Here is a 26,352-nt window from a genome sequence, read left to right on the forward strand (position 1 = left end):
TTACATGCATCTGGTTTAGGAAAAACAACCACATGGAGATCTGTTTGTTACTCAGAGTTCCCTCTAGGTGGCCAGAAACATCCCTAAAGTAGTTAAATGAAAGAAAAGGAGGTCAGAAAAAGCATTCACAAGTACTGAGCTGCTTAGCCCGGTATGTGGCTGTTTGAAAAGTTTTCTGGAAGCATATTTGGTGAGAGAAAAGCCTAATCCTTCAGGTCTCTGTCTGCTGAGGGTCTGGTGAAGATTCTGGGAAGTGGGAGTAAGTGACATTCACATTGATTAAAATAAAAGTGAGACGGTGATAAAACTAAACGTTTACTAATAGGTAGTCCTTGGTGTTATGGATGTGCTTATCTGGTTGCAATTCCCTCTGTATTGCTTGTCATGGAGAAAAATGATACAAGGACACAAAGACTGAAGAGGGGTATGCTTAGAATCGGGCGGGAGAAATTGTAATACCGATACCCATCCACTGAGTCTTGGTGGCTCTGTGAAATGCCTCATTTCTGGATGCTCCAGAACTGGCTGACACAGTCTGCTCTGGTGAACACATGGATATGAGGTGCCTGGAGGCTTCAGCGACACTTATGAAATGTCATTCTAGGGCTGGTTAACTCCAAAGGTGACAGGGAGTGTAAGTTAAAATTGCTCACATCAATAGGCAGGCACATGAAACATGCCTGTACTCCTAGCTACTTGGGAGAAGGCTTAAGCTCAGGAGTTGAAGACTAGTTTGGGCAAGATAGCAAGACTGGTCTTTAAAAAAAAAAAAAGTTAAATCACGAGGCTAGCTAGAGTTCATTTAAACTAGTGATTTTTAAAAACTTTGATAAGGGCAGATGGTTGTTATCAGAACTACTTGGGGCACTTATAAAACTTTTGACTACGGAAGAATTGAAACATGTAGAATAAACGAGTGATGTCACTGAAAATGACTAAGTAGGGAACTTCAAAAATCTGTTTCCATTAAAGCAGTGATTTAACTGGCAAAAACTGTCAGAATCAAATTTCTCAGAATTCTGGAATCCAGTGAAAGTTACAACAGGTAGGCAAATCTAGTTGAATGAATGAAGAAAGAAGCTGCTGAATTTTGGTAAGAGAGTACTGGGTTGTTTTAACTCACCAAGCCCTACTCAGTTCTGCAGCAGCTGTGGAGACAGTGATCTATATTCCTGGAAAAGGTTGCTGGTACTAACAGGGGCAACGCTCTTATTCTTATTTTCAAAGAATTATGGTTGTGTGTTTTAAGCTGTCTGGTGGCTCCCTGAAAGATAGGCTCAGGGCTTGCCTTTGTTTCTCTCGACTTGGATCTTTCTCAGGGCTGAAGCGGCTGGTTGAAAGCATTTAAAAGCTGCTGCCACCTGTGGCAAGGGATAAATGTCAGGGCGAGCAGTAGATGGGAAATCCTGGGAAGGAAAAGGTGGCTAGGGAAGGAGATACATGGGGAAGTAAGGGCTTTGAAAAGCTCCTGTAAACACTGGGGAATCTAGAAGGCCTCCGCATGCTCAGGATTGGACACATGCCTGCGGAAGACCTGAGGAAACCCCAGGCTTTCACTTCTGGCTGACCTGCAGGTTCCCTGAAAGCAGGAAGTGGAGGCTAAGGCAGAATCATAAATGGCCTGTGTTTGAAGAAGTGCCCCATCACAGAACCAATATACAAAGACTGGGAGGATAGTTTTTCATTTTCCTTTTTCTTTTTTTGGAGATGGAGTTTTGCTCTTGTTGTCCAAGCTGCAGTGCACTGGTGTGATCTTGCTCACTGCAACCTCTGCCTCCCGGGTTCAAGTGATTCTCCTGCCTCAGCCTCCTGAGTAGCTGAGATTACAGGTGCGTACCACCAAGCCTGGCTATTTTTTATTTTTATTTTTGTATTAGAAACAGGGTTTCATCATGTTAGCCAGGCTGGTCTCAAACCCCTAACCTCATGTGATCCACCTGCCTTGGCCTCCCAAAGTGCTGGGATTGCAGGTGTGAGCCACTGTGCCCAGCCTCATTTTTCCTTTTTCTTTGACTCCAGGTGTTTAAGGACATCTCTGTCATCTCACTAGCTTACCACTAAACTAACAGAACAGAGACTTCAGTGGCCATGCACGACGAAGAATACAGTCTTTACACACACACTGCACGATAAACGCTATGGTATATAAATCCATCACCCTGCCCCCACAATTAGCAACATTTGGCCATTCTTGTTTCATCCATCCTGTGACCCACTGCCCATACTCCACTTGGCTTTATTGTTATCTTTTTACAGTTTATTAAAAGGTAATCTTTATAAATATTGAAGATAAGTATTGCCATTTAATAAATGTATATAAAATACATATAATTTTTCACTAGTCAGTTTTGACAAATGAATATGTATGCTTCCGTAGCCCACATTTCTACCAGGATACAGAACTTTTCCGTCTTCTCAGAAGGTTTCCTCATGACCTTCCCAGTAAATCCCCTAGGATTTATTGTTTTCACACTGCCTATATTCCAATCCGTTGCCTCATTGCCCCTCCCCACTGGGACTGTCAATTACTGCCTAAGGGAGCCACTGTTATTGGTGGGAGCATGGGAGGCCTCTTATGTATCTGCCTGGCCAATCCACTGTTCCATGTAACAGAGTAAATACTCATGGAAGCTTTGGGGGAAGAAAACCAGAGGTGAGTAGTGCCCCTAACAGATGGGGCGCTTCCTAGATTACGTCACTGTAGAGTGTGAGTGGTGGTGATGGGAATGGCAGCAAGGGGCTTCTGAATGAGGAAGACTCGATGGAATGTTTGGCAGAAGCTTTCACAGTGGTTTAATTCCTCAAGCCTCTGCATATGCCAGTCGCTTGTCCTGTACCACCAGATCTTATCAGGTTGCGTCTTATACATTCTTTAAGACAGCTCAGCTAGACGCCTGGATTAGACTAGATATCCTCCTTTTTACTCCCACTTTGCATTTCTATTATGATGCCACATCATATTAAAGCCGAACATGTCAGTGCCCTGGTGTAGATGTAAACTTTTTGCAGTCAGGCTTGGGGGCTTACTTATCTGTGGATTTTCAGCCTCTAGGATGTTTATATGTAGTAAGCACAGAATTCATGTTTTGAAAGTAGATTCTTGTTGCGAATGTGTCACAGGAATCTATTTTCAAAGCATGTATTCTGTTTCAAAACATGTATTCCTTTCACCTTACACCTCAGTGCCTGGCCACTTTGTGGGCTAACACTTCTCCCTGTCTATCGGACAGCTGTGTTGCAGGAGCGTGTCACTGACCACAGTGACACGGGTCCAAGGGAGCCGGACCTGACTATGGGTCTGAATCAGTTTGACGAGGTTTGGGATGTGAGTGCCGAAAATAGCTATTTTTTTTTTTTTTTAAGAATAACCATTTATTAAAGTAGATACAGAACACTTGTTTAGCCAAATTTTAATACTGCTTTACATGTTTGCTGTTTGTGAAACAATTCTTATATACAAATTTCAACTGCTAACAGATTTAATATTCAGTGTCAAACACACAGTTGATAATCTTGAGGAGAAAATACATCAAGGCATATATACAATTATAGAAGTTCTTATTGTGCATGTAGCATAGAAGTACACTTTATTACTTTTAACGTATTCTAGAAGACATTCAGATGAAGGCAAATAGATTCAGACTGGTTGATAAATGTTCTGGTGCTTTGAGGTTTTTCATTTTCTTTTTTGTGATAAGGAAATCCAAAATTACTAATATTGAATTTCTCATCGTACATTCATCTGAAGACAGTAAAACAGCTTGTAAAGGAAGATTGTAGATTGGTTAATTTCGGTGTTTTATAGTGGCTTATCGTTGATTGACTGCTCGGATACCTGCTAGAGAAGGAAAAAAAATTGGAGAAAATTCCTCCCGTTATTTAAATCTGGTAAAGAAATAAAAAGAAAAGAAACAAACATAGTTGCAAAGCCATGATGCCCAAAATAGCTAATTTTGAAGCCTGATACACTCTACTGAAATATAAGCTCCTTAAAGGAAGGAGCAATCTTACTTACTTTTGTACCTTCTGCAAAGTGCCAAGCATGTCAGAAGCACCACCAAGGCTGGCACTACCCCATCCAAGGCCAGCTGGGCTCACAGTGCTCCGCCCTGAAGGAGACCTCATGGTTTCCCATCTTCTCCCCCACACAAACCATCCTCCCGGGGAATATGTCTGTGTAAGCCCCAGCTTGGGGCATGCTTCTGCCGGTCAGTGAGGAACCTGGTCCCTTGGGCTGATAAAGGATCTCATTCCATTTATCAAAGAGGGACCTTTCTTCACCTTCCATTGTGATTCCTTTTGAAAAGTTCCTGGCTTCCTCTTCCACCCTGTAGCAGGGAGCTGGCTGCCAGGAGAAGTCTGAGCAGGCTTGAGGAGACTGGCTGAGTAGGGTAAATAGAAGGTTGTGGGGAAATTATTTTTGGTCGCTTATGATTGAGAGGTGTCTTAGCCTGAATTTCTTAGGAAAAAGAACCTGAAGCAAAGCTTATGAGCTCATGCTCTAAAGGGGTACAAGGGTGCAATTCCAGGGATGTGAGTGAGAGAAGAGGGGAAATGAGATGGGAATGAGGAAAAGCAAATACAAAGAGCTGTGCTACCAAACTGGCTACAGTTTAACCATTCAGAAGCCCAGCTATTGTTCCATCAGATGGTAGGTCTCAGGAGAGATTGAACAGAAACACTGTGTTTGGGAACAGTCTGTCCGGCGGAGGAGGGGAAAACAGATCCACTGTCTCCTCCCTGTCTTCCTACTCGGATCAGCCTAGGTTCTTCCCCATGGGGCCTTTAGGTTGTGTTACCTGGACCCTCTGGGCAGCCACTGGGGGAGGCAGAACTCATAAGGTAGACCGTGGTGAGCTAGTGGCACGCCCTCCCTGCCTGCCTGTAGCGGAAGCCTCAGGGGCCCTCCAGTGTGCGTTGCTAGGAGGTTGCGGGGAGGCTCCAGGTTGTGGGGGAGTTCCATGAGTCCTGCAGTATGGGAGATTGGATGCACGAAGCGTGACGTCTGACACGTGAGACATGAGGTGTCCTGCCACATTGTGTCTTGAGTGACATGAGAGACTGGAAGCAGCTGCAGGGGAAAACCCAGCTGGCTGTGCAGGTGAAGCACTACAATAACGTGGCCTCTGCTACGAAGATAATATGGAGGCTCCATGAATCTTTCTCCAACCAGCCAAACCCTCCTTTCTCTGGCCTATAAGAATGTGGTAGTGCCGGGTGAGCCTTCTGGAAGATCACCAGTAACACTGAGCAGGAATAAGTGGCCAAGCTCATCTCAGGACTCGTACAAACTAGATCCTCCATAAGAAGTATGAGCATAGAGGGTGTGGTGGCTAGTAGGAGACAGAAAGACAGAAAGAAAGGGAAACCTGGGGACAGTGGCTTATGCCTGTACTCCAAGCACTTTGGGAGGCCCAGGTGGGAGGATCAGTTGAGGCCAGGAGTTCAAGGCTACAGTAAGCTATGATTCACCACTGCTTTACAGCCTAGGTGACAGAGCCAGACCCTGCCTCTAAATATGAATGAATGAATTAAAAAGCAAATAAATGAATAAAGCTATAAAAGAAAAAAGAGGAGCAAGGCCTGAGTCCCTCAGAACGAAGGGTGCCGTTGTGCTCTGCCATTTGCATGTAACTTGTGAGCTCCCACAAGGCCGGGGCCATTTTCAAGTCCTGGCACTGAGTGTAGTGTCTGGCATACATTAGGAACTGTGCAAATGAAATGGGCAAGGGACAAAGTGACTCTACCTAGGAAAAAGCCTTCCACAGCATCTAAGCAGCGTAAATGACCTCGGTGCAGATGGAGACCAGCCTTGCTTTCCAGAGCCATGAAGGGAAGGCTCGTCCCAGTGATGGTGGCTGCCTGTGCGAAGTTGTGATTTAAAGAATTTTATAGCCCCGTTTTCAGATGTTCACTCACCGTTTACTGCTCTGCTGCTAATAAACATCTTGTCATAAATGATAAATGGGGCAACTGGAGGGGGATGTGGGAACCATGTTTAAAGAGCCTTGCGTTCTGCAGAATACCAACCCTGCCTGTGGATTAGAGAGCCCCAAATTTAATTTTAGAAATCTGTCTTTGTTGTTGATGTGACTGAAATCCAAGAGAGGCAAACCTTGTAACTTTGTTGGAAACCCCCAAAGGGAGGGGCCCCAGGGATTGCAGGGAGCTGTCCAGGGTCCTGTGTCTGGGGAGAGGATGGCAGCGGCCTCTGGACACTGCGGGATATCCTTCCAGAGTTTGTGGTAAGGACACATTTCCCAAGGGTCCCAAACTGAGACGCCACAGTCCTCAGTGCCCAGCTGTGTGGTCAGAATATGAGTTGAGACAACTGGGGAAAGAAAGCTTGGTCCTCATGGTGCAGTGAGAGATGCTTCAGGCAATGATAAATATTTCTTCTAGTGCCCATGCTTTTGCTTTGCAGAGATGGTGCCACATGCCACCACCCTGTGGGCTCAGTCTTCTGTTGACACCCTCTTAGCCCTTCTTCAAGTGCCCCTCCTTCCCCTTCCTCCTCTCTTTTCCTCCCCTCCTCATGTCCTTCTCATCCTTCTCCTTTCCTTTCTACCACACCCACGCTTCACACCTGCTACACAGTGGAAGGCTGAAATGGGAGAAGGGCCAGGATACCGAGGCCACTTGCAGGTGGGCATTGTGTTGTTTAGGTTTGGAGGAAAGGAAGCATCCACAGGAAAGTGAAAAGCTTCAAAGTACTGGCAGCTGGGAAGAGGCCAGTTTGGGCTTGCCAATTTTGAATTCAGGCAGCTGGTAAACTGCCTGTTGCCCATAACACTGGCATTTCAAGAGTAATGAGGAAATACAGAGAGATGTCAGTTCACTTTATCTTAGAATGGCAGTAGGCCTCAATTCTTTGAACTGAGGGTTTCATTTAAAAATGAGAAGAGATGTATTTTATTCTGATGTTCACATCCAAGATGAAAAGAGAATGCTCCATGTTCTCAGCAGGAACTCAGCGCTTCAGGTGGCAGAATTCTTTGGTTCAGGAAACCTCTCAGCATCCTTGTGTGTAGGGTTAAGACTTGTCTGAGTCTAGAGAGACCAGTCAGGTTGTACAGTTAGAACTCAGGGGCCTGGCTTCTTTCTTCGAGTCACTCATGTAGCAACATGTGGCTTCTGGGCAGGGTCAGCACACTTCCAGAGGTGGAGGCCAAGGTTTTAGCCATCCTCTAGCATGGGGGGAAGTGACATGTGGCAAAAACTTGGAGGAGGGAAGAGAAGCTAAAGACTCGTCCCTCCTGCACCTAAAATGTTCACACAATTCAACTAATAGCAAATTTAGCTGGGTTAAAAAACATCCTTCTTTTGAAATCTAAATATTCCTAGGAAGGACTAAGACTCATGCTGAATTGTAGATTTCTTTAGCATTTTTTATGCAGAGAAGGTGAGGCTCTGGGAACTCCTTCCAGGGGGAATGACCTAGGGGATGCAGGGAGGGAGGCACCTGCTTTCCTCTGGCACCAAGACTTTTTTTTTTTTTTTTTTTTTTTTTTGAGACGGAGTTTTTGCTCTTGATACCCAGGCTGGAGCGCAATGGCGCGATCTCGGCTCACCGCAACCTCCGCCTCCTGGGTTCAGGCAATTCTCCTGCCTCAGCCTCCTGAGTAGCTGGGATTACAGGCACGCGCCACCGTGCCCAGCTAATTTTTTGTATTAGTAGAGACGGGGTTTCACCATGTTGACCAGGATGGTCTCGATCTCTTGACCTCGTGATCCACCCGCCTCGGCCTCCCAAAGTGCTGGGATTACAGGCTTGAGCCACTGCGCCCGGCCACCAAGACTTTTTGAGATGCTGGCAAGCTCTAGGTCCTACCTTGACTCCAGAGGCAGGCTGAAATTTCCATAGCTCTAGAGCCACAGGAAATAACAATTGTTGGCAGCCTCCAGCTTTCCCTTTTAATGTTTTGGCAACATGGTGTAAGAACACAGGCTTTTAAATCACAAACATGTTCAGATCTCAGCTTCCCTGCTTCATAGGTGGGAAAGTTACTCATCTTTGTCTGTCAAATAAGAAAGATGTGACCCCCAATGTGTTGTGGGATTCAGTGAAGTAGCATGCTGTAAACAGAAGACACACAGTAGGTCCATGTCAAGGTTACATTCTCAGCAGATAAAGAAATCAAAACCTCTATCAAAAATGATCATTTTCTTCTCTCCAAGCTGATGGTTCTTATTTATGTCTTACATCTTATTGATTTGTCTAGAGGTTTATAAACAAAATAATAAACCATGATAGAAATAATGGGAATCTTTGTTTGGGGCCTCTAGTATTTTACAGCTAAAAATAATGTCAGTTGGAAAGAGAAGCTCTTTATCATATTGAAAAATGACTCATCTATTCTCACTTTTAAAAATGTTTATTTAGAATGCATTTGAATTTTATTAAATGCCCTATTGAAACAATCAGATGCTTCATTGTTGTTGAGATGGAGTCTTGCTCTGTTGCCCAGACTGAAGTGCAGTGGTACAATCTCGGCTCACTGCAACCTCTGCCTCCGGGGTTCAAGCGATTCTGGTGCCTCACCCTCCTGAGTAGCTGGGATTACAGGCATGCACCACCATGCCCAGCTTATTTTTCTATTTTTCTTAGAGACAAGGTTTCACCATGTTGGCCAGGCTGGTCTCAAACACCTGACCTCAAGTGCTCTGCCCACCTCAGCCTCCCAAAGTGCTGGAATTACAGATGTGAGCCACCGTATCCGGCCAGTCATATACTTCTGTCATATACAGTTATGTGCTGCAAAACAATGTTTCAGTCAAGGACAGACCACATATACTATAGTGGTCTCATAAAATTATTATATTTTAGCTGTCCTTTTTCTGTGTTTAGGTATGTTTAGAACACAAATATCTACCATTGTGTTATGGTTGCCTATAACATTTAGTATAGTAATATGCCGTACAAGTTTGTAGCCTAGGAGCATCAGGCTATACCATATAGCCAAAGTGTGTAGTAGGCTCTATCATCTAAGTTTGTCTAAGTACACTCTATGATGTTTGCATAATGATGAGATCACCTGATGATACATTTCTTTTTTTGTTTGTTTTAGACGAAGTCTCACTGTGTTGCCCAGGCTGGAGTGCAATGTCATCTTGGCTCGTTGCAACCTCTGCCTCCTGGGTTCAAGTGATTCTCCCACCTCAGCCTCCCAAGTAGCTGGGACTAAAGGCACATGCCACCACGCCTAGCTAATTTTTGTATTTTTAGTAGAGATGGGGTTTTGACATGTTGACCAGGCTGGTCTTGAACTCCTGACCTCAAGTGATCTGCCCACCTCAGCCTCCCAAAGTGTTGGGATTACAAGTGTGAGCCACTGTGCCTGACCCCTAATGATACATTTCTCAGAATGTATCCCTGTCATTAAGTGATATGTGACTGATAAGTGGTGATAAGGTATATTCATAGATTTCTTAGTGTTGGACTAACCTTATATTTATGGGATAAACTTTGCTGTATCACTGGAGATTATTTTTTAATGTCCCAAACCCATTCCTAATATTTTAGCTTGTTCTTCTGTCTCCATTCTTTTAGTCCAAACTCTACATAGTGGCCAGACTTATCTTTCTAAAGCGTCAGTCAGATCAAGTCATTCCCCTGCTTAAACACCGTTGATGATTTACCATTGTAATGGGAATAAAATAGAACTTCCTATCACAGCCTGTAAGATCTTTTATTCTAACTTCCACCCAACTCTTTCCACACTCCCCCTGGTTCCATCCAATGGCATTGGCTTTGAACATGCCTGCCGTACTCTATACAGAACAATGTTGGTCTCCCAGATTTTTTCTGGACTATGACTTTCTCATTATTCATAACCCAACTCACATGTCACTTTCTTAGAGGGGCTTTTCCTGAACTTTCTAGTTAGGCAGCTTTGTAATATCTCTAGATGACATTATTCTATCTTATTTTCTTGGAGTTTTCCCATACCTGAACTTACATTACTTTGTTTATGCCCTGATTGCCTGTCTCCTCCCACTAGGATGTATGTGCTTTGACAGCATGGATATCTGGTCTATCTGGCTCACTGCTTCTCAGAACTGTTGCCTAGTGAATGATGGGTGCTTAATAAATATATTCACAAATGACATTGGCCTATTATATTCCCTTTTTATTTTTGGTCCTTTGTCTGGCTTTCCAGTAACTTCAAAGTCTTAATTGGATGTCTTATCCTTTTCTGTGCCTGGGATCAGCTTACATGGCACAGGACCCTCAGAGTGGAACGGAACCTTGTGGATTAGTTTCCTGACTTATTCAGTGCATGAAGCCTCCTGTCCCATCTTAGAAGATGACTGTCCAACCTCTGAAGATTTTTCTAGGAGCTGGCATGTGTACAGAATTGTTCTACTTCCAGTTTTAGCCCTAAGATCTTCTCTTTACTTTTCTGGGGGAAAATGATTGCAATGGGACGCCTGATGACTTTTTGAGACCAAGGGTATGAAGATACAAAGAGAGCCATAGGCAGATGTCTAACTGAAGTGACCTCTTATCCACCATAAATGTCTTTGGGCCATGGGAGGAAGCCCTGGTCATTGGTGGCCAACCTTCCCCAGACTGAATGAAGTCCCTATAGTATGCCTTTTGTTTAGTTTGGAGGTTCTTGTTCTAAAAATGTAGGTATATACTGTACTTTTCTTTTTTTCTTTCTGTTCTGCTTTTATTAAGTCTTTCTTCCTTTCTCTCAAAAACATTTTGCTATTTATCCATGGCCTTTTGGGGTCCTGGGGACAATAGGAAGTAAACCAGAACAACAAAAATAATCTAGGTGACTACCCACCTCTGCGAAGGAATTTCCCATTTGGTGGCATAATTCTTCTTGATGTCTCTGTTTTGGTTTTTCTCTTGATCGCAAGCCCCTGGGTGAGGGCTGGTGGCTTATTTGTCTTTGGATGCTCAGCGTCTGTCAGCAGACTGTGGATCACCAGTGACATCATATGTGTGTGGCACACCAGGAAAAATCACAGTCTCCTGAGTCATTTGAACTAAGGTTTGGACCTTGAAGCTGTTACCTTCTGCTTGTGTGATCTTGGGTGTGTTGCTTTAATATTTCATAAGCTTTAGGGTTTTTTTTTTTCATGCAAATGGAGATCATAAAACCTACCTTACAGGCTTGTAAGGAGGATTAACCAAATAATGGTTTGTAAAGCGCCTGCACTTAGTAGGTGCCCCATGACCCACAGTCACTAATATTAATCTTTCATGTCCTCCCAAGACCTCCAAGCAGGCTCAGTTCATTTATCCTGGCTAATTATCGTCAGGAAGGAGGCCTCCCAACCTCCTGGTTGGGCGTAATTACCCAAGTGAAGTCACCCAGGGAGGGGAGCTGCCATCTGCTCTGAGGCCTCCCAGTCTGGGCCTCCCCTCCCACTTCTGGAGCCCAGGAACAGATGTGGGAGGCTGAGCAGGCAATACTTCTGTTGCTGTGGTTAGCAGCTGAATTTCTGGAATCTCTGCTAACAGCTCAAATCAGAAAGCTAGAACGGCTGTTTATTTCCCTGGGGCCTGCCAGGGCTTTATACATGTGTGTGGGAAGCCCCTTTTCTTGTTCTTCCTCCCCTCATCATCACCTTTTTTTTTTTTTAATTATTGAAATTTTCTGTCAATGGTGATATAGGAAAGGACAGAGGTAGAGGGTGACATCGAGGGTGCAGGAGGGTGGGACCCAGCAAGACAATCTCTGGGGCCTAACATCCTTTGTCTCCAGGAGATCCAAGGTGTAGACAAAGCAGCAGTAACCAGGGAATCAGGAGGTCTGGAGTTGGGAATCAGCATTTTTGTTAATGCATCTGGGGCTGTGGCAAGTCACTTTGTATATCTGGGGCTCAGCATCCTCATACCTGTGATAAGGGGTGGACCTAATTCCAAGATCTTTCTGTAAAGATCCAAGTTCTCTTTCTGTATTTCTGGATCTCTTTCCGTAAAGGTTCATGTTCTTTTTCTGTATTTGTGAATCTCTTCCTACATTATCCCAACAATGGGACAGTATCCCTGAGCGTATGCTCCATTCCCTGGACTGGCCTCTGGTTACTGAATCTTCTGTGATGTGTTAGATGATGGAAGTTGTCACATAAACTTATTTTCATTTTTCTAGGGACCCTCCTTGGAAGGAGAGAGATATAGTATTTTCAAACATACAAGATAGGTTTCCTAATGTTGGAAATTCAAACAATGTACAGAGCATCGAGGGAGACTGTGGGTGTGTGACAGATGGAGCCAGGGCTGGAGGGGCGTGGTGAGAAGCGTGAAGCCCTGCCAGCCATCCCTTAGATCTTCCACAACGACTATGTTCAGGCACACGTGTGCCCACTTGTGGCCTGAATGATGCTTTGTTCTAACACAATGGCTGTCACTCATTGAGTACCTGTTGTGTATGTACCAGACGTGGCCCCGGCTACTCTCTAATCCTCATAGGAACCCTGCAAGGAAGGAGTTACAGTATTTATCACTCACAGCTTCAGATATTCTCAACTACCCCAGAGGTCCATGTGCTGCAGCAACCTGCAATGTGGAGTTTGCTCCATTTGTTGAGAGGCTGGATGCAGAGGGAAGTTACCTGCCTGGTGAGGGAGGCTTGCTCACTGCTCAATGCCTGTACCCCGACCCCTCAGAAGTCATGACTCTTGAAATAATAGTTTAGTTCTTTGGTGGAAAATGGCCTCTGAAAAAAAGTCAGTTACTAGTGTTGAGAATGTAGGTGAAAAGAAAATAATGAGGGCCAAGAAGGTGGATCAGAAAATAGAAATTTGAGATAAAAACTTGGAAGGTCAGATTTAGCAGTGGCTCAGGTTCATAATGCTCACCACATTTTCTTTATAGAAATGAGACAAAGTGATTAAAAGCTGCTGTAAGGAATGTTCCAGACTGTGCAAATGATAACCTTTGACTATCATGTGGAAGGCACTCAAAATGCAGGTTACGTGGAGTGTGGGTCACAAAGACCAATGAGCCCCCAAACCCCGTTCTCAAGGAGTTTACGTCTAGCAGAGGCACAGACAAATAAATGACCAAATATTCTAAAAAATTCTATGAGATAAATACCCATGACTGGGATGCTTAAAGGGCTATGAGAATTCACAGGATTCATTTCTAACTCAGATCATTCAGGAAGGCCTCTTGGAGGAGGAGTTACTAAGTTGGATTTTATAAGGTTGGTAGGATTTAGACGGGAGGAGGGCATTTTAGGCAAAGGGACTAGCACGAGACAAGACCTGCTTGTTGGATGGTCTGGATATGGATGGCACATGGTAGACAGACCAGTTTGGCTTGAGTGTAGAATTCATGGAAGTATTATGAAACAGATGCCTAGAGGAATAGGTGCTCTGGTTTACAGGAAGGCCTCGAGTGCCAGCCTAGGGAGTTTGAGTGGGCTACGTTATGCCTTAAAAACAAATAAGTCTAAAACGTCAGAGGCTGAAATCAACAAAGCTCAATTTTTGCTCATGCTACAAGTCCATCTCAAGTCAGCAGGAAGCCTGCTTCCTGTCCTCCTCACTGCAGGGTCATGCTGATGGAGCTCTCACCTTCTGAAATGTACTTTGAGACAGTTGTGGGGAGAAGACATGGACATTTGCACATCAGTAGTTAAAGGCTTCCACTTAAAAGTAGCAGCATGTTGGACCGGGCGCGGTGGCTCACGCCTGTAATCCCAGCACTTTGGGAGGCCGAGGCGGGTGGATCACGAGGTCAAGAGTTCGAGACCAGCCTGGCCAACATGGTGAAATCCCGTGTCTACTAAAAATACAAAAATTAGCCAGGCATGGTGGTGTGTGCCTGTAATCTCAGCTACTCAGGAGGCTGAGATGTGAGAATCAATTGAACCTGAGAGATGGAGGTCTGCAGTGAGCAGAAATCATGCCACTGCACTCCAACCTGGGTGACAGAGCAAAATTCCATCTCAAAAAAAAAAAGTAGTGTGTCATTTCCATTCATATTTTATTGGTCAAGGTTAGTGATATGGTCACGGGAAGGGGAGGAAAAGACATTCCCACCATGGGCCTGGAATGAAGAGGACTGGAATACAGGTGAAAATCACTGACTGCCACAAATAGAGAGGGTGTGGGTGGGCTTGTTAGCTTTTGTGTCTGACAGTGACATGACCCCTTGAGCTCCCTGCTTCCTAGGTACATTATCGTCCACACTGAACGCGCTGAAATGGCCTCCTGTTGTTCTCCCAGGGATCAGGTCTTATTCATCTTTGCTCTTCAGTGGTCCACAGATTGTGTGCTTAAGTGGGATTTGTAATATAGATAAATGAATTTATTTTTTGAAGGATGGAGTAGAGAGAGGAAAGACTGGAGCCTGAGGAAGTTATTATATTTCTCCTGGTTAAGTTTGAAGAAAGAAAAACACTCCCCACAGAGCTATTTTGACCTTTTTGTTGGGAAACATTTTGTCACTCAAATGCTAATAATTAGAAATAAAGCAATCAGTGCTAATAATTAGAAGTAAGGCCAAACACTTACTTCCCGGAAACATAAGAGAACTGCTTGTTCCTCTTGCAGTGCTCTTCCCTAAGGGGCCTGTGCCCAATTTCCCCATGGAGTGAAACATTTGGGAATTGCTCCAATCTAGTTTGGTGTGTTGGGAGTGCTGGCCTTTTTCCTGTCCCTGGTCTGATGGGTACATGAGTCTGGTAGCTTCTGGCTACAGAAGGATTGATTTGGTCAGCTTCGGCAGTGACAATTGAGAAGATCAAAGTGTCTTTTGAAAACAGCATTGCTACTGACAGCCCCAAGGTTGATTAGATTGTGACTGGATTAGAGGCCCCAGTGCAATTAGCTGCTTCTCTAGCTTCCCCTCCTATGGCAGGCAGAGGCTGCCATGCAGGGCCAGATGCAGGCAGAAGTATAAATCCCCTCTGTCTTGTAGGGGGTGGTAATTTGATTTCTGTCTAGTTGAAGGGCCTGCTTGGGCTGCCTGTGTCACAGTCTGTGTTACTGTCTCTTTCTGGCAGCCCCAGCAGTGTTCTAATGGTTCCCCCTGCCATAGAGAAGCTTTGGTTAAGAGCATGGTGGGGCAGTGCAATCTGGAGTTGGGGTCCAGGTTGGAGGGGAAGATGGCAGGAAGGGATGAAAGGGGAAAGAAGGCTGAAGAGAGCCCAGCTCATTCCAGAGGGGCTGTTAACCTCTGTACCTGAGATTCCTGCACAAAGTCTACTAGATAAAAAACCTCAAAGATGTTGAATTTGCATTGGGGAGAAGAAAAGACAATATATATATATATTTTTGGTAGAGTTGTGAGCGGTAGAAGTCACACACCTCAGGAGTAAGGGGCTCCTCGCTCTAGTCTTACCTCTGCTTCTTACTAGCTGTCTAGTCCTAGGAGAGTCGTTTCACATCCTGACATGTGTTTTCATCATCTGTAAGAGCAGACAGTTGGACTAGATGAGCTCTGAAGTCCTTTTGAGGCTACATTCCGTGAGTCTGTTTGGTAAGTATTTGTAGGGCCTGTAATGCCTATTTAAAATTTTATAAGGCTGGGCGTGGTGGTTCACACCTGTAATCCCAGCACTTTGGGAGGCTAAGGTGGGTGGATCACTTGAGATTAGGAGTTTGAGACAAGCCTGGCCAACATGGTGAAACTCTGTCTCTACTAAAAATACAAAATAAAAACAAGCCAGTCATGGTGGCGCATGCCTGTAGTCCCAGCTACTCAGGAGGCTGAGGTGGGAGGATCACTGGAACCCAGGAGGTCAAGACTGCAGTGAGCCAAGATTGCTCCATTGCACTCCAGCTCAGGTGACAGAGTGAGGCTCCATCTCAAACAAAATTAAAAATAGATAAAATTTTATAAGTTATAAACAGACAGACACATTTGGAATCAGTTTATCGGTTAAAAGTTAACCAATAAATTTAAGGCTCAGTTTCCCCACCTATAAAGTGGTAATAAATATAGTACCTATTTCATAGAGTTATTGAGAAATTTAAATTAGGTAATATATAGAAAGTACTTACATAGGCTCGTTCCGGAGTGAATGTTTATAATAGCTATTGTTGTTGTTATGGGACTGTCCACATATATGCCCATTTCACCAAATGACTAGTAGAAAAATATACATTGAATTGTTACTGAATATGTGTAGTGTGCCCAGTATGCTGGCGGGTCGAGGGGAATGCAGTATGTAAGAGCTACTCTATTCTTGCTGGGCTGAAAAGATTTAAAAATCTGAAACTCTTAAATAGCACCGAGAGGCTGTGTATACTCCACGAATAGGATCAGTAATGTAGAAGTTCAGAGAGGAGAATTTGGAGAGGGCTTCCCAGAAGTAGCGAGACTTGATGGATAAGCAGATTTGAGGGGGGAGCATAGAAGGGACACTTTGGAGAAAGGCAATGACATGAATGGAGTGAACGTGGCAGGTGAATGCAGTCCTTTCTTGTTGGGGTCCGTGAGATCGGCACGTCTGCCAGGGATCTCTTGACCAGCAAGAGGGTCCTAATACCTGGAAGAGAGAGTGCGCAGAAGAAAAGAGAGATAGAGAAAGAAATGGGTCTGGCGGTCTGATAAAAGCTATGCTCAGATCAGCGATTTATTCTTTGTGTACAGTTGCTTATATACGTTTTTTCATACAGTGACTGACGTAGGTCCCATTACAAAAGTTTTATCAGGAGGGAACAGAAAATTACAAAGTAAGTATGGGAGGGGGTAGCATACAGGTTAAGCTAAAGATCACTAAACCCAAAACAAACAAAAGATTCTAATCCTATTAAGATTCTTATCCTCTTATCAATGACTACAGTTACAGTAAATAACATCAAGGTGAGCAATAATTTGAGGAGTAGCATTTTGAGCACTTCGTGTTTGATTATATTCAATGTAAAAGAGTAATTTGAGAGGGAGTATATTTTTTATAAAAGGGTACTTCCTGTGTGATTATAATCAATATAAAAGAGTACATTGTAAGGGAGTATATTTTTTATAAAAGAGTACTTCCTGTGTTATTATATAAAATATAAAAGAGTACTTTGAGAGGGAGTATATTTTTTATAAAAGAGTACTTCCTTTGTGACTATATTCAATATAAAAGAGTACTTTGAGAGGGAGTATATTTTTAATAAAAGAGTACTTCCCTTGTGATTATATTCAGTATGAAAGAGTACTTTGAGAGGGAGTATATATATATATATATATATATAATTTTTTTTAAGACGGGGTTTCACCATGTTGGTCAGGCTGGTCTTGAACTCCCGACCTCAGGTGATCTGCCCACCTTGGCCTTCAAAGTGCTTGGACTACAGACCTGAGCCACCACGTCTGCCCGGGAGTATATATTTTATAAAAGAGTACTTCCAGTGTGATTATATTCAAAATAAAAGAGTAATTTGAGAGGCAGTATATTTTTTATAAAAGAGTAATTCGTGTGTGATTATATTCAATATAAAAGAGTACTTAGTGAGGAAGTATATTTTTTATAAAAGAGAATTTCCTGTGTGATTATACTCAATTTAAAAGAGTACTTTGAAAGGGAGTATATTTCTTATTCAAGAGGATTTCCTGTGTGATTATATTCAATATAAAAGAGTACTTCCAGTGTGATTATTCAATATAAAAGAGTACTTTGAGAGGGAGTACATTTTTTATAAAAGAGTACTTCCTGTGTGAGTATATTCAATATAAAAGAGTACTTCCAGTGTGATTATATCCAATATAAAACAGTACTTTGAGAGGGAGTATATTTTTTATAAAAGAGTACTTCCTGTGTGATTATATTCAATATAAAAGAGTATTTTGAGAGGGAGTATATTTTTTTATAAAAGAGTACTTCCTGGGTGACTATATTCAATATAAAAGAGTACTTCCAGAGTGATTATAATCAACATAAAAGAGTAGTGTGAGAGGGAGTATATTTTTTATAAAAGAGTACATCCAGTGTGATTATAGTCAATATAAAAGAGTACATTGAGAGGGAGTATATTTTTAATAAAAGAGTACTTCCTGTGTGATTATGTTCATTATAAAAGGGCACTTTGAGAAGGAGTATATTTATATGAAAGAGTAATTCCTGTGTGATAATATTCAATATAAAAGGGTTCTTTGAGAGGGAGTATATTTTTAATAAAAGAGTACTTTCCGAGTGATTATATTCAATATAAAAGAGTACATCAAGTGTGATTATATTCAATATAAAAGAGTACCTTGAGAGGGAGTATATTTTTTATCAAAGAGTACTTCTAGTGTGATTATATTCAATATAAAAGGGTATTTTGAGAGGGAGTATATTTTTTATAAAAGAGTACATCCAGTGTGATTATGTTCAATATAAAAGAGTACATTGAGAGGGAGTATATTTTTTATAAAAGAGTACTTCCTGTGTGATTATGTTCAATAGAAAAGAGTACGTTGAGATGGAGTATATTTTTTATAAAAGAGTACTTCCTGTGTGAATATATTCAGTATAAAATGGTACTTCCACTGTGATTATATTCAATATAAAAGAGTACTTTGAGATGGAGTATATTTTTTATAAAAGAGTACTTCCTGTGTGATTATATTCAATATAAAAGAGTACCTTGAGAGGGAGTATATTTTTTATAAAAGAGTACTTCTTGTGTAATTATACTGAATATAAAAGAGTACTTTGAGAGGGAGTATATTTTTTATAAAAGAGTACTTGCTATGTGATTATGTTCAATATAAAAGAGTACATTGAGAGAGAGTATATTTTTTATAAAAGAGTACTTCCTGTGTGATTATGTTCAATATAAAAGAGTACTTTGAGATGGAGTATATTTTTTATAAAAGAGTATTTCCTTTGTGATTATATTCAATATAAAAGAGTACTTCCTGTGTGATTTTATTCAATATAAAAGAGTACCTTGAGAGGGAGTAAATATTTTAAAAAAGAGTACTTAGTGTTTGATTATATTCAGTATAAAAGAGTACTTTGAGATGGAGTATATTTTTTTATCAAAGAGTACTTCCTGTGTGATTATATTCAGTATAAAAGAGTACTTCCACTGTGATTATATTCAATATAAAAGAGTACCTTGAGAGGGAGAATATTTTTTTTAAAGAGTACTTAGTGTTTGACTATACTCAGTATAAAAGAGTACTTTGAGATGGAGTATATTTTTTATAAAAAAGTACTGCCTGTGAGATTATATTCAATATAAAAGAGTACTTTGAGAGGGAGTATATTTTTTATAAAGGGTATTTCCCATGGGATTATATTCAATAAAAAAGAGTAGTTTGAGAGGGAGTATATTTTTTATAAAAGAGTACGTCCTGTGTGATTATATTCAATATAAAAGAGTATTTTTAGAGGGAGTATATATTTTAAAAAAGAGTACTTCCTGCGTGATTATATTCAATATAAAAGAGTACTTTGAGAGGGAGTATATTTTTAAAAAAAGAGTACTTCCACTGTGATTATATTCAATATAAAAGAGTACCTTGAGAGGGAATATATTTTTTATAAAAGAGTACTTCCTGTGGGATTATATTCAATATAAAGGAATAATGTGAGAGGGAGTACATTTTTTCTAAAAAAGTACTTGTGTTTGATTATATTCAGTATAAAAGAGTACTTACTGTGTGATTATATTCAATATAAAATAGTACTTCCACTGTGATTATATTCAATATAAAAGAGTACCTTGAGAGGGAGTATATTTTTAATAAAAGAGTACTTCCTCTGTGATTACATTCAATATAAAGGAGTACCTTGAGAGGGAGGATATTTTTTATAAACGAGTACTGCCTGTGTGATTTTATTCAATATAAAAGAGTACTTTGAGAGGGAGTATATTTTTGATAAAAGAGTACTTCCTATGTGATTATGTTCAATATAAAAGAGTACACTGAGAGGGAGTATATTTTTTATAAAAGAGTAATTCCTGTGTGATTATGTTCAATATTAAAGAGTATTTTGAGAGGGAGTATATTTTTTATAAAAGAGTACTTCCTGTGAGATAATACTCAATATAAAAGAGTACTTCCAGTGCGATTATATTCAATATAAAAGACTGCTATGAGAGGGAGTATATTTTTTATAAAAGAGTACTTTGTGTGTGATTATATTCAATATAATAGAGTACTATGAGAGGGAGTATATTTTTTATAAAAGAGTACTTCCTGTGTGATTATATTTCGTATAAAAGAGTACTTCCAGTGTGAATATATTCCGTATAAAAGAGGAATTCGAGAGGGAGTATATTTTTGATAAAAGAGTACTTCCTGTGTGATTATATTCAATATAAAAGAGTACTTGGAGAGGGAGTATATTTTTTATAAAACAGTACTTCCTGTGTGATTATATTCAATATAAAAGAGTATTTTGAGAGGGAGTATATTTTTTATAAAAGAGTACTTCGAGAGGGAGTATATATTTTATAAAAGAGTTTTCCTGTGTGATTATATTCAGTATAAAGGAGTACTTCCAGTGTGATTATATTCCATATAAAAGAGGAGTTCGAGAGGGAGTATATTTTTTATAAAAGAGTACTTCCTGTGTGATTATATTCAATATAAAAGGGTACTTTGAGAGGCAGTATATTTTTTATAAAAGAGTAATTCGTGTGTGATTATATTCAAAATAAAAGAGTACTTAGTGAGGAAGTATATTTTTTATAAAAGAGAATTTCCTGTGTGATTATACTCAATTTAAAAGAGTACTTTGAAAGGGAGTATATTTCTTATTCAAGAGGATTTCCTGTGTGATTATATTCAATATAAAAGAGTATTTCCAGTGTGATTATATTCAATATAAAAGAGTACTTTGAGAGGGAGTACATTATTTATAAAAGAGTACTTCCTGTGTGAGTATATTCAATATAAAAGAGTACTTCCAGTGTGATTATATCCAATATAAAACAGTACTTTGAGAGGGAGTATATTTTTTATAAAAGAGTACATCCAGTGTGATTATGTTCAATATAAAAGAGTACATTGAGAGGGAGTATATTTTTTTATAAAAGAGTACTTCTTGTGTGATTATGTTCAATAGAAAAGAGTACGTTGAGATGGAGTATATTTTTTATAAAAGAGTACTTCCTGTGTGATTATATTCAGTATAAAGGAGTACTTCGAGAGGGAGTATATATTTTATAAAAGAGTACTTCCTGGGTGATTATATTCAATATAAAAGACTATTTTGAGAGGGAGTATATTTTTTTATAAAAGAGTACTTCCTGGGTGACTATATTCAATATAAAAGAGTACTTCCAGAGTGATTATAATCAACATAAAAGAGTAGTGTGAGAGGGAGTATATTTTTTATAAAAGAGTACATCCAGTGTGATTATAGTCAATATAAAAGAGTACATTGAGAGGGAGTATATTTTTAATAAAAGAGTACTTCCTGTGTGATTATATTCATTATAAAAGGGCACTTTGAGAAGGAGTATATTTATATGAAAGAGTAATTCCTGTGTGATAATATTCAATATAAAAGGGTTCTTTGACAGGGAGTATATTTTTAATAAAAGAGTACTTTCCGAGTGATTATATTCAATATAAAAGAGTAGATCAAGTGTGATTATATTCAATATAAAAGAGTACTTTGAGAGGGAGTATATTTTTTATCAAAGAGTACTTCTAGTGTGATTATATTCAATATAAAAGGGTATTTTGAGAGGGAGCATATTTTTTATAAAAGAGTACATCCAGTGTGATTATGTTCAATATAAAAGAGTACATTGAGAGGGAGTATATTTTTTATAAAAGAGTAGTTCCTGTGTGATTATGTTCAATAGAAAAGAATACGTTGAGATGGAGTATATTTTTTATAAAAGAGTACTTCCTGTGTGAATATATTCAGTATAAAATGGTATTTCCACTGTGATTATATTCAATATAAAAGAGTACTTTGAGATGGAGTATATTTTTTATAAAAGAGTACTTCCTGTGTGATTATATTCAATATAAAAGAGTACCTTGAGAGGGAGTATATTTTTTATAAAAGAGTACTTCTTGTGTAATTATACTGAATATAAAAGAGTACTTTAAGAGGGAGTATATTTTTTATAAAAGAGTACTTGCTATGTGATTATGTTCAATATAAAAGAGTACATTGAGAGAGAGTATATTTTTTATAAAAGAGTACTTCCGGTGTGATTATGTTCAATATAAAAGAGTACTTTGAGATGGAGTATATTTTTTATAAAAGAGTATTTCCTTTGTGATTATATTCAATATAAAAGAGTACTTCCTGTGTGATTTTATTCAATATAAAAGAGTACCTTGAGAGGGAGTAAATATTTTAAAAAAGAGTACTTAGTGTTTGATTATATTCAGTTTAAAAGAGTACTTTGAGATGGAGTATATTTTTTTATCAAAGAGTACTTCCTGTGTGATTATATTCAGTATAAAAGAGTACTTCCACTGTGATTATATTCAATATAAAAGAGTACCTTGAGAGGGAGAATTTTTTTTTAAAGAGTACTTAGTGTTTGACTATATTCAGTATAAAAGAGTACTTTGAGATGGAGTATATTTTTTATAAAAAAGTACTGCCTGTGAGATTATATTCAATATAAAAGAGTACTTTGAGAGGGAATGTATTTTTTATAAAGGGTATTTCCCATGGGATTATATTCAATAAAAAAGAGTACTTTGAGAGGGAGTATATTTTTGATAAAAGAGTACGTCCTGTGTGATTATATTCAATATAAAAGAGTATTTTTAGAGGGAGTATATATTTTAAAAAAGAGTACTTCCTGCGTGATTATATTCAATATAAAAGAGTACTTTGAGAGGGAGTATATTTTTTAAAAAAGAGTACTTCCACTGTGATTATATTCAATATAAAACAGTACCTTGAGAGGGAATATATTTTTTATAAAAGAGTACTTCCTGCGGGATTATATTCAATATAAAGGAATAATTTGAGAGGGAGTACATTTTTTCTAAAAAAGTACTTGTGTTTGATTATATTCAGTATAAAAGAGTACTTACTGTGTGATTATATTCAATATAAAATAGTACTTCCACTGTGATTATATTCAATATAAAAGAGTACCTTGCGAGGGAGTATATTTTTAATAAAAGAGTACTTCCTCTGTGATTACATTCAATATAAAGGAGTACCTTGAGAGGGAGTATATTTTTTATAAACGAGTACTGCCTGTGTGATTTTATTCAATATAAAAGAGTACTTTGAGAGGGAGTATATTTTTGATAAAAGAGTACTTCCTATGTGATTATGTTCAATATAAAAGAGTACACTGAGAGGGAGTATATTTTTTATAAAAGAGTAATTCCTGTGTGATTATGTTCAATATTAAAGAGTATTTTGAGAGGGAGTATATTTTTTATAAAAGAGTACTTCCTGTGAGATTATACTCAATATAACAGAGTACTTCCAGTGCGATTATATTCAATATAAAAGAGTGCTATGAGAGGGAGTATATTTTTTATAAAAGAGTACTTTGTGTGTGATTATATTCAATATAAACCAGTATATCCGGTGTGATTATATTCAATATAAAAGAGTACTTTGAGAGGGAGTATATTTTTATAAAAGACTACTTCCTGTGTGATTATATTCAATATAATAGAGTACTTTGAGAGGGAGTATATTTTTTATAAAAGAGTACTTCCTGTGTGATTATATTTAGTATAAAAGAGTACTTCCAGTGTGATTATATTCCGTATAAAAGAGGAATTCGAGAGGGAGTATCAAATAGTACTTTGAGAGGGAGTACATTTTTTATAAAACAGTACTTCCTGTGTGATTATATTCAATATAAAAGAGTACTTGGAGAGGGAGTATATTTTTTATAAAACAGTACTTCCTGTGTGATTATATTCAATATAAAAGAGTAATTTGAGAGGGAGTATATTTTTTATAAAAGAGTACATCGAGAGGGAGTATATATTTTATAAAAGAGTTCTTCCTGTGTGATTATATTCAGTATAAAGGAGTACTTCCAGTGTTATTATATTCCATATTAAAGAGGACTTCGAGAGGGAGTATATTTTTTATAAAAGAGTACTTCCTGTGTGATTATATTCAATATAAAAGGGTACTTTGAGAGGCAGTATATTTTTTATAAAAGAGTAATTCGTGTGTGATTATATTCAATATAAAAGAGTACTTAGTGAGGAAGTATATTTTTTATAAAAGAGAATTTCCTGTGTGATTATACTCAATTTAAAAGAGTACTTTGAAAGGGAGTATATTTCTTATTCAAGAGGATTTCCTGTGTGATTATATTCAATATAAAAGAGTACTTGGAGAGGGAGTACATTTTTTATAAAAGAGTACTTCCTGTGTGATTATATTCAATATAAAAGAGTATTTTGAGAGGGAGTATATTTTTTTATAAAAGAGTACTTCCTGGGTGACTATATTCAATATAAAAGAGTAATTCCAGAGTGATTATAATCAACATTAAAGAGTAGTGTGAGAGGGAGTATATTTTTTATAAAAGAGTACATCCAGTGTGATTATAGTCAACATAAAAGAGTACATTGAGAGGGAGTATATTTTTAATAAAAGAGTACTTCCTGTGTGATTATATTCATTATAAAAGGGCACTTTGAGAAGGAGTATATTTATATGAAAGAGTAATTCCTGTGTGATAATATTCAATATAAAAGGGTTCTTTGAGAGGGAGTATATTTTTAATAAAAGAGTACTTTACGAGTGATTATATTCAATATAAAAGAGTACATCAAGTGTGATTATATTCAATATAAAAGAGTACTTTGAGAGGGAGTATATTTTTTATCAAAGAGTACTTCTAGTGTGATTATATTCAATATAAAAGGGTATTTTGAGAGGGAGTATATTTTTTATAAAAAAGTACATCCAGTGTGATTATGTTCAGTATAAAAGAGTACATTGAGAGGGAGTATATTTTTTATAAAAGAGTACTTCCTGTGTGATTATGTTCAATAGAAAAGAGTACGTTGAGATGGAGTATATTTTTTATAAAAGAGTACTTCCTGTGTGAATATATTCAGTATAAAATGGTACTTCCACTGTGATTATATTCAATATAAAAGAGTACTTTGAGATGGAGTATATTTTTTATAAAAGAGTACTTCCTGTGTGACTATATTCAATATAAAAGAGTACCTTGAGAGGGAGTATATTTTTTATAAAAGAGTACTTCTTGTGTAATTATACTGAATATAAAAGAGTACTTTGAGAGGGAGTATATTTTTTATAAAAGAGTACTTGCTATGTGATTATGTTCAATATAAAAGAGTACATTGAGAGAGAGTATATTTTTTATAAAAGAGTACTTCCTGTGTGATTATGTTCAATATAAAAGAGTACTTTGAGATGGAGTATATTTTTTATAAAAGAGTAATTCCTTTGTGATTATATTCAATATAAAAGAGTACTTCCTGTGTGATTTTATTCAATATAAAAGAGTACCTTGAGAGGGAGTAAATATTTTAAAAAAGGGTACATAGTGTTTGACTATATTCAGCATAAAAGAGTACTTTGAGATGGAGTATATTTTTTATCAAAGAGTACTTCCTGTGTGATTATATTCAGTATAAAAGAGTACTTCCACTGTGATTATATTCAATATAAAAGAGTACCTTGAGAGGGAGAATATTTTTTTTAAAGAGTACTTAGTGTTTGACCATATTCAGTATAAAAGAGTACTTTGAGATGGAGTATATTTTTTATAAAAAAGTACGGCCTGTGAGATTATATTCAATATAAAAGAGTACTTTGAGAGGGAGTATATTTTTTATAAAGGGTATTTCCCATGGGATTATATTCAATAAAAAAGACTACTTTGAGAGGGAGTACATTTTTGATAAAAGAGTACATCCTGTGTGATTATATTCAATATAAAAGAGTATTTTTAGAGGGAGTATATATTTTAAAAAAGAGTACTTCCTGCGTGATTATATTCAATATAAAAGAGTACTTTGAGAGGGAGTATATTTTTAAAAAAAGAGTACTTCCACTGTGATTATATTCAATATAAAAGAGTACCTTGAGAGGGAATATATTTTTAATAAAAGAGTACTTCCTGCGGGATTATATTCAATATAAAGGAATAATTTGAGAGGGAGTACATTTTTTCTAAAAAAGTACTTGTGTTTGATTATATTCAGTATAAAAGAGTACTTACTGTGTGATTATATTCAATATAAAATAGTACTTCCACTGTGATTATATTCAATATAAAAGAGTACCTTGAGAGGGAGTATATTTTTAATAAAAGAGTACTTCCTCTGTGATTACATTCAACATAAAGGAGTACCTTGAGAGGGAGTATATTTTTTATAAACGAGTACTGCCTGTGTGATTTTATTCAATATAAAAGAGTACTTTGAGAGGGAGTATATTTTTGATAAAAGAGTACTTCCTATGTGATTATGTTCAATATAAAAGAGTACACTGAGAGGGAGTATATTTTTTA

This window comes from Aotus nancymaae, unplaced genomic scaffold, assembly GCF_030222135.1.
Source record: "Aotus nancymaae isolate 86718 unplaced genomic scaffold, 86718_ANA_hifiasm-v0.15.2.pri h1tg000108l, whole genome shotgun sequence".
Lineage (NCBI taxonomy): Eukaryota > Metazoa > Chordata > Mammalia > Primates > Aotidae > Aotus > Aotus nancymaae.